The following is a 10,015-nucleotide window of genomic DNA, read 5'->3' on the forward strand; positions in this document are numbered from 1 at the left end:
ATCCTTCAACAAGAGAGTCAGACCAGACAATTCACGCCAGGGCAGCTGGTATTAAAGAAAAATTTTCCGCATCAAGACGAGGCCAAAGGGAAGTTCTCTCCCAACTGGCAGGGTCCGTACATGGTTCACCGGGTTCTGACAGGAGGAGCCCTCATACTTGCAGAAATGGACGGAGAGTCTAGCCAAAGCCGATCAATTCAGATGCAGTCAAACGCTACTATGTGTAACCTTCATGTCTTCCCTACATGATGTAATTGAACTACGCCTGACCTGATTCCCGTTTAAGAGGGGATACGTAGGCAGCCTATAGGTTCGGTCACAATTCAATAAAAATTTCATTTCCCCCAAAATTGGAAACTAGGGCAGAATTTTGAGGAGGCCCTCAAAATTCCGAAGTAATTTCAGCCGATCACCGCACGACCAACAGTCAAAAAGGTCAACCCATCAAACTGGGGCAGAATTTTGAGGAGGACCCTCAAAATTCCGTAGCAAGAGAGGTTGCAATGTCTCAAACCGCGTCACAATCGTCTATTCATCTAAAAACTATTTTAATCATACATCTATGTCATACTTTCACAAAATCACACATGTTCATCAAAGAAACTGCTTTGTTCAGCAACACTACCCAAATGATACCGACAGTATCACCAGATCAAAGCCAAGCAGATCAAGCAAAGCCAGGGCATGAGAACTAACCTTCCCCTTTACAAAACTCATGATTTTTCTTTGGATGCAGGCACCAGGGTTACGAAATCATTGAACACACTGTACGCCCACAGAAAAAACATTGTTCAGAACCGATTCTCCAAACCATCGCACTTACCCACATTTACTATCACACACACCCGCAACATTCCGCACGTCACAATGCCCCCAACAATCACAACACCACAATCTACTATCAGCTAAGAAACTCCACTACCATTTGCCATTTTATTTCTTGCATTCTGCCTTCCGAGGTTAAGCTCTACCCCTATCTGCATTTGCATTGCATAAGGCTACCATTCTGCCTTCCAACCTGCATAAGCTTACCATTCTGCCTTCCAACTTGCATAAGGCTACCATTCTGCCTTCCGAGGTTAAGCTCTACCTCTATCTGCATTTGCATTGCATAAGGCTACCATTCTACCTTCCAACCTGCATAAGGCTACTATTCTGTCTTCTGAGGTTAAGCTCTACCTCTATCTGCATTTGCATTGCATAAGGCTACTATTCTGCCTTCCAACTTGCATAAGGCTACCATTCTGCCTTCCGAGGTTAAGCTCTACCTCTATCTGCATTTGCATTGCATAAGGCTACCATTCTGCCTTCCAACTTGCATAAGGCTACCATTCTGCCTTCCAACTTGCATAAGGCTACTTTTCTGCTTTCCGAGGTTAAGCTCTACCTCTATCTGCATCTGCATTGTATATGGCTACCATTCTGCCCTCCGAGACCAAACGATGTCTCCATCCATATTGCACAGCTGAAAGATCGCCACATTGCACGGCTGAAAAATCACCGCATTGCACGGCTGAAAGATCGCCACATTGCACGGCTGAAAGATCGCCACATTGCACGGCTGAAAGATCGCCGCATGCTATTGCATCCTTCATGGGCTGAAATATCGCCAACTTATCCAAAGGCGTCATTGTTCGGAGGCACCATCCTCATAGCCCGAGAACGCTATGTCATGGCCTGAGGATCCCTTTCAATCTTTTGCATATCATTATTCAAAGGCACCATGGTTCGGCGGCACCATCTTCATAGCCCGAGAGCATCATTTCATAGCCTGCGAATCCTTTATTATACGCTTCATGGCCCAGGACATCATAGTCTAAAGACGTCATCATAACCGTCCGAAGACAACATTCATGGTCCGACGGGAATTTGCATCATGTCTAAGTTTACGCACAATATATGCTTGTATTATTTATTTGCAGGTAAACCGGCAAGCAACAACCGTCCCGGCAGGAGCATTTCCGCTCCAGTGCCCGCAGCCACAACAGACCTAACTATTCCCGTAAGCCTTTCGTGCACCCTGACCGAAACATTGCGTCCGTTCTTGGAAAGTACCTGTCGGCATACTCCGCCGACAGATCCTGAACTACATATCGCCTGATTCCCGTCAGGCCAGGGATATGTAGGCCGCTCAGAAGCCAGGGCACGGCCTATCTTTCTCAAACCATTTCGTTCGATCAAAATTTGGCCATCATTTCTTTACCCGACAACTCTTTCATCGTTCCCAGGTAAAGTGGGACAGCTGTTGATACCCAATTTTTCCCTATATATATTTTATATGCAAAGTACCCCTCAAAACTGGCATATGTTATGTCATATATAAGTATATCCAAGTGTTTCCTTATTTTTCCTTAATTTTAAAAGATTTTTAAATCAATTTATCCCCCTATTTTATCCATAAAAATTCAATAATTATTTCTTTGGTAATTCATCTGTTGAAATTTTATATTTACGCTAAGATATGGCTAAGATAATTTTTGCATATTTTTTACAAANCCTGCGTGTTCAATTTCTGTCAATTTGAACACCATGTCTATAGGATTTATTTCAAATTCTGCACGTTCAACTTCACATCTAGATAACCTGCCTATTGGACTTTATTTAAAATTATGCACATTTGTTACCACTTAGATATCATGCTTTAGGATCTAAACGGCTATAAGCAGATCTCATGTTCGTAATGTTAAAATCAGTATAATGTGTAGAAATCGTGCCTATAGGAATTCCCAAGTAAAATCCTACCTGTTTCCATTTCAATATTAGATATTATGCCTATAGGGGTTAAAATCAGCATTTAGATAGCTTGCCTATAGGAGTCAAAATCATTCAACTAGATATCATGCCTATAGGGGTTAAAATCAGTAATGTTACATATCATGTCCATAGGGATTAAAATCAGCGATAGTGGACGCCATCGTCTGCAGAATCTGAAACTAGTCTAATTTTAAAATCGGTCTATTCTGAACCAGCTTTAGTAACTTAATCTCCTTATTTAATGCGGTTTAGCAAACATGCCTATAGGATCTCAAACTGTTCGCTTTTTAGTTGTTATTACTTTTCTACACTCTGAATCAATAATAGATACCATGTTCATAAGAGCTCAACTAAACACTTAGGCAAACCTTAGGTAATAACAATAAATGAGACTGAGCCCGTTTCTGTTAACCAGTAATTGCTACAACCAGCAGGCAGGCCTGATTCAGACTTCCTGTCTGAGTTACATAATAAATTGGTATGCTTCAACAACTCAAGATTCCCCTGCCTTAGTATTTTAGATTCAGACCTTGATTGTTGTTTGATTCATGCTATTTGGTTGCTTTGTTTGAGGAGGTATATATGAGCCTTCAGGATTTTATGTGCTTCCCCTTTAATGTGCAGTCCAATGTGTTTTGTATGTCGCCTTAGATTTTTCATCTTTGAATAAGTCAGCCTAATATCCCTCCCCTTTAGGAATAGTAGTCCTAAGTGCCTCCGGGACTAATAGGACTGGGACGGGTAATAGCATGCGATAGTGGGCGAGACCAATCTGCGCTTTAGTACCTTAACGGGGTGGGAAGGGTAGATATGGATATGATGACCGGTGCGCTAATACCACATGTAGCCCCTCTTTTGAGGAGTGATTACCGGGTATTGCATTGATGTGATCCATATTATAAATAAACCTAGGACCCCCTCCCTCTCTTTCCTTTAAAGCATTATAACTTCTTGTCAAAAATCAGCCTTTTAATGATTGCTCTTTCAATCTTTGCTTTACTTTCAAACATTTGCGTATTAAAATCCCCTCTTATTTGAGCCTTATTTGTTTACATGTTAATTGCACCAAATTCACAAAGAACCATCTGGCCGGGAACCACACTAGTGGATCCTGAGGGGTGCCTATCACCTTCCCCTTAGGATAATTTCAAGCCCTTACCCTATCTTTGGTTATCAAGCAGACTTAGAAGTGAACCTTGTAGGTGTCCTAATGCACCATAAATCATTAGGTAGCGACTCTTCAAATGCAAAACCCAGTTCCCAAAAGGAACGAGTTGCCCTATACCCAAAATGTCATAAACCCGATTCTCCTGATGCAAGGAGGGAAAAAAGGGGGCGCGACAGCATGGCGACTCTGCTGGGGAAATTAGGCTTTTACCATTTCAGTCCCTTTGTATGCAATTACTTGTTTAAATTCCTTTAAGCGTTTAATTTTTTTCAAGGCAAAACTGACTTATCTTCTTCGTTTCTTTTCTTTATTACTGTTTTAAATTATAAACTGCTGTATTTACTGCTTTCTTAACGTGCATATACATGACCACCTGCTTTTTAATTATTGCATAATCATGCTCGACATCATATTCCACTCGTGCCAAATAAATACCATAGCAACGCTTATAATGAGTGGTTGCGCTCTTCCTATATTATTACCCCTAAATTCGGAAAGGCATATTTACAGTAAAACGAGTCGATCAACGGTGTAGTCGACGGTTCCATGCCTTCCCCCTTGAGTTGTCCGCTCAAGGGTACCAGTATAAAACCCCATAGAAACCTTACTCTGTTTAAACTGTGCATGCATCATGGTCAAACCTAGCTGGGTCAGTTATATTGTTCGTATAATGAATTAGCGTTCACTTGTCGCCGTCATAAAAGAAGGAATACACAGAATTTCTAAAGGAATATAAGAACATATTCGCCCGGTCATATAATGACATAACTGGTCTAAGTACATCTATTGTGGCCCATAAACTGCCAACTGATCTGGCATGTCCGCTGGTAAAGCAGAAGCTCAAAAAGTTCAAGCCAGATATGAGTTTGAAATCAAAGAAGATACTCTGGGCTGGTTACTTTTAGATGACTATGGAAACAGACTGCATCGAGTATGTCCGAAAATGCCATCGCTGTCAGATACATGCAGACATGATAAAGGTACCTCCGAGCGAGCTTAACACAACAACCTCACCATGGCCGTTCGCCGCTTGGGGAATGGATGTTATTGGACCAATAGAGCCTGCCGCTTCCAACGGACATAGGTTCACCCTAGTAGCAATCGACTATTTCACCAAGTGGGTCGAAGCATCATCTTACGGAGCAGTGACTAAGAAAGTCATGGCAGACTTTGTTCGCGACCGCATTGTTTGCCGATTCAGGATTCCAGAGTCAATTATTACTGATAATGGCTCCAACCTCAACAGCGACTTGATGAAAGCTATGTGTGAAACCTTCAAGATTAAACACAAGAATTCAACAGCCTACAGGCCTCAAATGAACGGAACTGTAGAAGCCGCCAATAAAAATATCAAGAAAATATTGAGGAAAATGATAGAGAAGTATAAACAGTGGCACGGGAAATTATCATTTGCTCTATTAGGGTATCACACCACAGTTCATACATCAACTGGGGCAACCCCCTATATGCTGGTTTATGGTACAGAAGTCGTCATTCCCGCCGAAGTAGAAATTCCTTCCTTAAGGATCATACAGGAAGCTGAGCTCGATGATGCAGAATGGGTGAAGAGTCGTTACGAGCAGCTAGCTCTTATAGATCGGAAATGAATGAACTTAGTGTATCATGGCCAACTTTATCAGAACAGAATGTCAAGAGCCTTCAACAAGAGAGCCAAGCCCAGACAGTTCATGTCAGGGCAGCTGGTATTAAAGAAAAATTTTCCGCATCAAGACGAGGCCAAAGGGAAGTTCTCTCCCAATTGGCAGGGTCCTTACGTGGTTCACCGGGTTTTGACAGGAGGAGCCCTCATACTTGCAGAAATGGATGCAGAGATTTGGCCAAAGCCGATTAATTCAGATGCAGTCAAGCGTTACTATGTGTAATCTTCATGTCTTCCCTATATGATGTAAATTGAACTACGCCTGACTTGATTCCCGTTTAAGAGGGCATACGTAGGCAGCCCTATGGGTTCGGTCACAATTCAATAAAATTTTCATCTCCCCCAAAATTGGAAACTGGGGCAAAATTTTGAGGAGTAATTTCAGCCGATCGTCGCACGAGCAACAGTCAGAAGCGTCAACCCATCAAACTGGGGCAGAATTTTGAGGAGGACCCTCAAAATTCCGTAGCAAGAGAGGTTGCAATGTCTCGAACCGCGTCACAGTCGTCGGTTCATCTAAAAACTATTTTTAATTATGCATCTGTGTTATACTTTGACAAAATTATGCATTTTCATCATAGAAACTGCTTTGTTCAGCAACGCTACCCCAATGATACCGACAGTATCACCAGATCAAAGCCAAGCAGATCAAGCAAAGCCAGGGGGATGCGAACTAACCTTCCCCTTTACAAAACTCATGATTTTTCTTTGGATGCAGGCACCAGGATTACTATTGAACACACTGTACGCCCACAGAGCAAAACATTGTTCAAGAATACGATTCTACGAACTATCGCACTTACCGATCTTTACTATCAGCACGCACCCGCAGTGTTCCGCACGTCACAATGCTCCCAATAATCACCACGCCGCAATTTTTTATCAGCTAAGAAACTCTACTGCCATTTGCTATTTTATTTCTTGCATAAGGCTATCATTCTGCCTTCCAAGGTTAAGCTCTACCTCTATCTGCATTTGCATTGCATAAGGCTAGCATTCTGCCTTCCAACTTGCATAAGGCTACCATTCTGCCTTCCCAACTTGCATAAGGCTACCATTCTGCCTTCCAACTTGCATAAGGCTACCATTCTGCCTTCCCAACTTGTATAAGGCTACCATTCTGTCTTCCGAGGATAAGCTTTATCTGCATTTGCATTGCATAAGGCTACTATTCTGCCTTCCAACTTGCATAAGGCTCTGCCTTCCAACTTGCATAAGGCTACTATTCTGCCTTCCGAGGTTAAGATCTACCTCTATCTGCATCTACATTTCATAAGGCTACCATTCTGACCTCTGAGACCAAACGTTGTCTCCATCCACATTGCACGACTGAAAGATCTCCACATTGCACAGTTGAAAGATCGTCGCATTGCACGGCTGAAAGATCGCCACATTGCACGGTTGAAAGATCGCCGCATTGCACGGCTGAAGATCGCGGCATTGCATGGCTGAAAGAGCGCCACATTGCACGGCTGAAAGAGCGCCACATTGCACGGCTGAAAGAGCGCCACATTGCACGGCTAAAAGATCGCAACATTGCACAGCAGAAAGATCGCCGCATGCTACTGCATCCTTCATGGGCTAAAATATCGCCAACTTATCCAAAGGCGTCATCGTTCAGAGGCACCATCCTCATAGCCCGAGAACGCCATGTCATAGCCTGAGGATCCCTTTCAATCTTTTACATATCATTATTCAAAGGCACCATGGTTCGGAGGCACCATCTTCATAGCCTGAGAGCATCATTTCATAGCCTGCGAATCCTTTATTATACACTTCATGGCCCAGGACATCTTGGTCTAAAGACATCATCATAACCGTCCGAAGACAACATTCATGGTCCGACGGGAATTTGCATCATTACGCACAATATATGCTTGTATTATTTATTTGCAGGTAAACCGGCAAGCAACAGCCGTCCCGGCAGGAGCGTTTCGTCTCTAGTGCCCACAGCCACATCAGACCTAACTATTCCCGTAAGCCTTTCAGGCACCCTGACCGAAACACTGCGTCTGTTCTTGGAAAGTACTTGTCGGCAAAATCCGCCGACGGATCCTGAAGTACATATGGCCTGATTCCTGTAAGGCCAGGGATATGTAGGCAGCTCAAAATCCAGGGCACGGCCTATCTTCTTCAAACCGTTTCGTTCGGTCAAAATTTGGCCATCATATCTTTACCCGACAAGTCTTTCATCCTTCCCGGGTAAAGAGGGGCAGCTGTTGATACTTTTTCCCTATATATATTTTATATGCAAAGTACCCTCAAAATGGCATATGTATGCATATATAAGTATAACTAAGTGTTTTCTTATTTTTCCTTAATCTTAAAAGATTTTTAAATCAATTTATCCCTATATTTTATCCATAAAAATCCAATAATTATTTATAAAATTATTACTTTCGTAATTCATCTGTTGAAATATAATATTTATGCTAAGATATGGCTAAGATAATTTTACCATATTTTTTACAAATTTAGTTAGTATTTTTAAGCTAAAGTGCATATAATTGCAATATTAGCCCCTTTTTAGATATAATTATGTTTTATATTCATAAAATTAAGTCTAGTATTTTTAAATAGTTAATTATGTGCTATAAATCATTTTAGTACCTTTAATTATTTCCAGAAATTATTTTATTATTTTTATAAATCGAATGGGGAAAATGGCTATTAAAAATCTAGCCAGCTTTCATTTCAATTATGGCCTAAATTCTACCCCAATTTAAACCCAATTTACCCCGACCTAATTCCTACTCATACCCGACCCCAACCCAGTTAAACTGATCCATACCCGGATCCCAACCTAACCCTTTAAATCTCAGTCGTTGATCATTTAGATCAACGGCCACCAGCTGCCCTTTCCTAATTAAACCCAAAAGCCCCCCAAACCTAATTCATTATTCACAATCCGCCGCCCTTGAACTCTTCTTCTCTCCCAATTCCTCTCTATAACAACCCCAAACCCTAGCCGCTGCCACCCTAATCCATGGCCTTTCGAGGTCATCGGAGACCTGTACCAGCCTTCCATGGCTTCTACGTGTTTAGTTCTATGGTCTCATGACCAGACTTGGCCTTTGCTCAACACTGATTTTGAATCTCCTTATGCTATGATAGATCGAGTTGACTTGTTTGAAGAGTTGCTTAGAAGGTATTAAGGACTCAACATGTTTAAGGTATGTTAAGGCTCTTCCTTCATTCTTTTGGCATGATCTAAAGTGAAACGAACATAAACGATACGCTATTTCATAATGAATCTACTCCTAGCAACTAAGGTTGTCCATGTTATTCTTTCCTTACAAAGTTACTCCTAGAAAGTATATATGATCCTTGAGTCCTAGTGAAGTTCATATTGATGGTATGATGTCCATAATGTTAATCGATGGTGCAATGACCTTATGTCACTCCAAAAGGTTTAGAACGTGACTCCATGAGTCCAGCATGCATTATATATGTATCTACTTTACTCTACCGAGCCGCGCTATAGTCGGCCGGGTATGGCACCTATTGTGCAACCACTGATCAGTTGGGTTTACCGAGCTCCACGTGGCCGGGTACGATTCTACCGAGCCTTATGATGGACGGGTACGTTTTTACCGAGTCCTCTTTGAGGCCGGGTATGATATGATGATGGTGATGCCCACAGAGGCATATGTTTTTAAAAAGCTTATGTATATATATGTATTATGCATTTCATGTCAGTAGCCCCCACCACTGCACTCAGATGTTACAGGTTGTATCTCCTCTATCTCTCTTTACGTTACTGATCTTGTTTATGCTTTCCTGCCTTACATACTCGGTACTTTATTCGTACTGACGTCCCTTTTGCCTGGGGACGCTGCGTTTCATGCCCGCAGGTCCCGATAGACAGGTTGATATTCCTCCTAGTAGGCTATCAGCTCAGCGAAGGTGTTGGTGCACTCCACTTGCTCCGGAGTTGCCTATTTGGTCAGTATGCTTTGGATTTGTATTGATTGGTATAGCGGGGCCCTGTCCCGACCTTTATAATTTTATGTACTCTTAGAGGCTTGTAGATGTATGGATACTTGTATGGCCTTGTCGGCCTATGTTTTGAGTTTACAAATGGTCATGTCGGCCTTATAGGCCCGTATGTCACATGTATAAGTTTGTATATCATGCTGGGTCATCATACGTTAAGTATTCCCTTATGTTTTATTCTTGTTATCTCATGAAGGATTTTCTAGCTCATTTACCCATGATAGTATGATAAGAAAGATATGTTACGTTGGTACTCGGTTGAGTAAGGCACCGGGTGCCCGTCGCGGCCCTTCGGTTGGGTCGTGACATCTTTTTGCCTTCGAAAGAAGATAAATAAGATATTAATCGTAGAGAAACGGAATTTCCACAATAAGCGCAAATCCCTCTGATATCATTTGAGAATACAAACTCTTGTTGCACCCCAAAATGATGAATAG

This window comes from Nicotiana attenuata, chromosome 2 (assembly GCF_001879085.1).
Source record: "Nicotiana attenuata strain UT chromosome 2, NIATTr2, whole genome shotgun sequence".
In the NCBI taxonomy this organism is placed as follows: domain Eukaryota; kingdom Viridiplantae; phylum Streptophyta; class Magnoliopsida; order Solanales; family Solanaceae; genus Nicotiana; species Nicotiana attenuata.